The sequence below is a fragment of the Schistocerca cancellata genome, unplaced genomic scaffold, assembly GCF_023864275.1.
Source record: "Schistocerca cancellata isolate TAMUIC-IGC-003103 unplaced genomic scaffold, iqSchCanc2.1 HiC_scaffold_961, whole genome shotgun sequence".
Classification (NCBI taxonomy): domain Eukaryota; kingdom Metazoa; phylum Arthropoda; class Insecta; order Orthoptera; family Acrididae; genus Schistocerca; species Schistocerca cancellata.
The window spans coordinates 37,501-42,500 of NW_026046969.1; positions in this window are offsets into that span (position 1 = coordinate 37,501).

The window sequence follows — 5,000 nt, forward strand, 5'->3', positions numbered from 1 at the left end:
AACGTCCACAATAAACAGACCATACCGCCCTCTATGGGACGACGCTGACACCGCCACCCACAGACACAACACAGCCATCTATGAGAATGTGACCAAACTACATTGCCGTCTGGCCCAGAAACGACACCTCCATCTACAGGAATCCAACGGAACTACACCAACCATACTGCCAAACCACAGCATCGCCATCTATGACAATGTGACGAAACCACATGCAATAGCCCCATCTACGCGAATCGGACGACACTACGTCCACCATGTCGCGCGCAACACGAAAACTAAATACCGCCATCTGCAAGTCTCCCGAAACATGACCTGCTGCACCGACGATACCGCCATCTATGAGACGCCACCCCGACTACGACATCGCTAGGTCCCACAGTACCCATTTTCCGACGCCACCCACAAAGCCTGCATAATCTGTCCACCACAGGAACCCGAACGCCAGTGCCTGCGTCGCACGAAGTAGTCAACCGACAATCACTCCACCCGCACCCGCACGTGCCCCACCCCAACCGCCGAAATCGCAACTCCAGCGGATGAACGGCGGACTCTTCCCGCACTCGTACGTTGCAATCCACCCCTATATCTTGCGTTTCACGAAGAGTTATATCCAATATGCCAAATTCCCGCTGTCCCTATACATGCTGTAAGTCTGTGCACACAATATGAACCACACATCAGCGAGACACTCTATCACACATTACTCTCTGCCTGTAACAGACACAGATACAATATGTAAGCACCAGCATGGACCAACGTCCGGTGCATCCTCTCCGCCACAGTACACCATCCACACTATGATAACCACACCAGGGGGTCCAATTCTAAAATAGAATATCCCACCCGTCCGACATCCACAATTGCTCAGATAAGCCACCAACACCCACACATGTCCTACACAGGGGTGCACCCAACACCACCACACTGCCTCCTGTTACGGCACAGAAACAATGGCAGGAATGAATCACACAGGTCTGCCGCTCCCTTGCCGCAACCACAGACGCGGCGCGCCTCCAGTCACGAGCGAAAAGCGCATCCTGACGAGACATAACTGCTGTGACATACTGAAGCTGCCTCAGACATTCACTTACAATGATCACTACCAACGAACCTCGGCCCCCCCCCCCCCCAACACACTCTCTTACCACGTTGTGTACTGTAATCCAACCCATTTCGCACCTTAACCTAACCCATTTTGCACCTTAACTTAACCAAATTCGTAACGCAATTTGTACCGCAATGTAACGCAATGTGTACCGCAATGTAACGCAATGTGTACCGCAATGTAACGCAATGTGTACCGCAATGTACCGCAATGTGTACCGCAATGTACCGCAATGTGTACCGCAATGTGTAACGCAATGTGTAACGCAATGTGTACCGCAATGTGTACCGCAATGTGTAACGCAATGTGTACCGCAATGTGTAACGCAATGTGTACCGCAATGTGTAACGCAATGTGTACCGCAATGTAACGCAATCTGTACCGCAATGTAACGCAATTTGTACCGCAATGTAACGCAATTTGTACCGCAATGTAACGCAATTTGTACCGCAATGTAACGCAATTTGTACCGCAATGTAACGCAATTTGTACCGCAATGTAACGCAATTTGTACCGCAATGTAACGCAATTTGTACCGCAATGTAACGCAATTTGTACCGCAATGTAACGCAATTTGTACCGCAATGTAACGCAATTTGTACCGCAATGTAACGCAATTTGTACCGCAATGTAACGCAATTTCTACCTTAACCTAACCCACGTTGTGCCTTAACCTAACCCACGTTGTGCCTTAACCTAACCCACGTTGTGCCTTAACCTAACCCACGTTGTGCCTTAACCTAACCCACGTTGTGCCTTAACCTAACCCACGTTGTGCCTTAACCTAACCCACGTTGTGCCTTAACCTAACCCACGTTGTGCCTTAACCTAACCCACGTTGTGCCTTAACCTAACCCACGTTGTGCCTTAACCTAACCCACGTTGTGCCTTAACCTAACCCACGTTGTGCCTTAACCTAACCCACGTTGTGCCTTAACCTAACCCACGTTGTGCCTTAACCTAACCCACGTTGTGCCTTAACCTAACCCACGTTGTGCCTTAACCTAACCCAAGTTGTGCCTTAACCTAACCCAAGTTGTGCCTTAACCTAACCCAAGTTGTGCCTTAACCTAACCCAAGTTGTGCCTTAACCTAACCCAAGTTGTGCCTTAACCTAACCCAAGTTGTGCCTTAACCTAACCCAAGTTGTGCCTTAACCTAACCCAAGTTGTGCCTTAACCTAACCCAAGTTGTGCCTTAACCTAACCCACGTTGTGCCTTAACCTAACCCAAGTTGTGCCTTAACCTAACCCACGTTGTGCCTTAACCTAACCCACGTTGTGCCTTAACCTAACCCACGTTGTGCCTTAACCTAACCCACGTTGTGCCTTAACCTAACCCACGTTGTGCCTTAACCTAACCCACGTTGTGCCTTAACCTAACCCACGTTGTGCCTTAACCTAACCCACGTTGTGCCTTAACCTAACCCACGTTGTGCCTTAACCTAACCCACGTTGTGCCTTAACCTAACCCACGTTGTGCCTTAACCTAACCCACGTTGTGCCTTAACCTAACCCACGTTGTGCCTTAACCTAACCCACGTTGTGCCTTAACCTAACCCACGTTGTGCCTTAACCTAACCCACGTTGTGCCTTAACCTAACCCACGTTGTGCCTTAACCTAACCCAAGTTGTGCCTTAACCTAACCCAAGTTGTGCCTTAACCTAACCCAAGTTGTGCCTTAACCTAACCCAAGTTGTGCCTTAACCTAACCCAAGTTGTGCCTTAACCTAACCCAAGTTGTGCCTTAACCTAACCCAAGTTGTGCCTTAACCTAACCCAAGTTGTGCCTTAACCTAACCCAAGTTGTGCCTTAACCTAACCCACGTTGTGCCTTAACCTAACCCACGTTGTGCCTTAACCTAACCCACGTTGTGCCTTAACCTAACCCACGTTGTGCCTTAACCTAACCCACGTTGTGCCTTAACCTAACCCACGTTGTGCCTTAACCTAACCCACGTTGTGCCTTAACCTAACCCACGTTGTGCCTTAACCTAACCCACGTTGTGCCTTAACCTAACCCACGTTGTGCCTTAACCTAACCCACGTTGTGCCTTAACCTAACCCACGTTGTGCCTTAACCTAACCCACGTTGTGCCTTAACCTAACCCACGTTGTGCCTTAACCTAACCCAAGTTGTGCCTTAACCTAACCCACGTTGTGCCTTAACCTAACCCAAGTTGTGCCTTAACCTGCTCTGTAATTGGCATATGACACGTTACATTAATCCAGTGTTGTCTAACCACAACCCTCTGAATATAGTTCGCTACTCGCACCGCCCACCCTCTTGTGTATCGTTTCATGTTCAACACTTCGCAAGTGTTGCTTACTTTTTACATGCTCCCGCTGTACACTGTAATGTGGACGACTGCAGGATGTACATCGCCCCCACCCTCCCCCCTGCCTTCGCACGCTGGTCGTTCAGGTGCTTGCGTGTTCAATGCCCTTCGCAGCTGTTCACTGGCATTCGCATGTCGAAGCGCTCAGTCTACGTCGTGGTACGGCCTGTGTCCACTGTCCGCTGATGTCGTAAGCTTAACCCTCACATTGTACTGCACATAGGTCCGTATGTACTGCATGATACGCTGTGGCACATGTGTGACCGTACAACGACTGCGCCCAACAACAGCGAACCATACGGTCCAAATGTTGTGCACTCAGCCACGTGCCGTCTCCCCATAACAGCTACATTGCAGTGTGGTACGCCATAGAGACGTGTGGGATTAACGGACGCCCTGGATGGCGATCAGCATGAGCCGTCTGTTGATGTAGTGGCGCGTGTATTCAAACGTAGTCGTCTCTTCTCACACAGTGTGATAGCATGGTGCACCGCGTTCCACATCTGCGACATGGTACAGATGCTGGTTGACAGTCGGTCTCGTAATGGACATCGCATACGTAGGGGGCCACCTCCCACGTGTTCTCTAGTCGTGCACATTTTGTTGCGTGTATGTGGGCAGACGTAGTGTGTCGTGACACCTAACAGACAGGTATGCAATAATCGTTGCATTTGCAAACTGGGATGGACGTCTACGTTTGCTGGTGACGTTACGCAAATGAACAACTGGTAAACCCATTGTGGTGCGGTTGTTGTTGCTGGAGGTAAATCAGTAAGGGCAAATCTGTGTGTGAAGCGATACGCGGCGGTGGCTGGGTGTCCCCGGCCGGTGAGGGGGGGGCCGCCCGGCGTGCTGGCCGCGCGGTGCGTGGGCGCACGCGCTACAGCCGGCTGGTGGGGGCGCCCAGTGGCAGGCGCGCCGGCCGACGGACGCGGCAGGCGGCGCAGCTGCGCGCCGGGGCACCCTGCGCGCGGCGCCGTGCAGCCAAAGTGGGTCCTCGCCGGCCCGGTGCGAAGCGCGGTGGACATCTGCAGTGTGCTGGTCCGATTGAGGACTGTGTGCGTTGAGGATGCGCCGCCGCCCGGCACTCGGCGCCGCGACGCCGTCTGCTGCTCGGTCGCCCCAGCGGTTCTCGCTGGTGGTTTGTATCGCAGTTGTGCAGACGTGTTGGCACGTGCGCTGTGCTGGGAGAGTTCGCTTCGGCACCCACGTGGGGCCTTTGCCCTTCTGTGGCGCTGGCGTTGGAGCTGCCGGTCACCGTAGGTGGCGCGTGTTGTCTCCCGCCGGCAATGCCACGACAGCACGCTCCCGGGCCTCTGTCGGCAGCGGCAAGCTCAGTTGGGAGCACGGGTGGTCGCACCTAAAGCGTCTACTCGCCTAACTCGGGGCGATTGCGCCTCTCTCGAACCCGACCAAGTACTTAGGACGGCGCTGCGCGCCGCCGGGACCTGAGAGGGTTTCGAGGTGTATTGTGCAGGGGAGCTCAGCCTCCTCCTGTTTGCAGAATAATTGAGCGGACGCTTGCGTGTTCGCGCGGGCCCCCGGGACACACT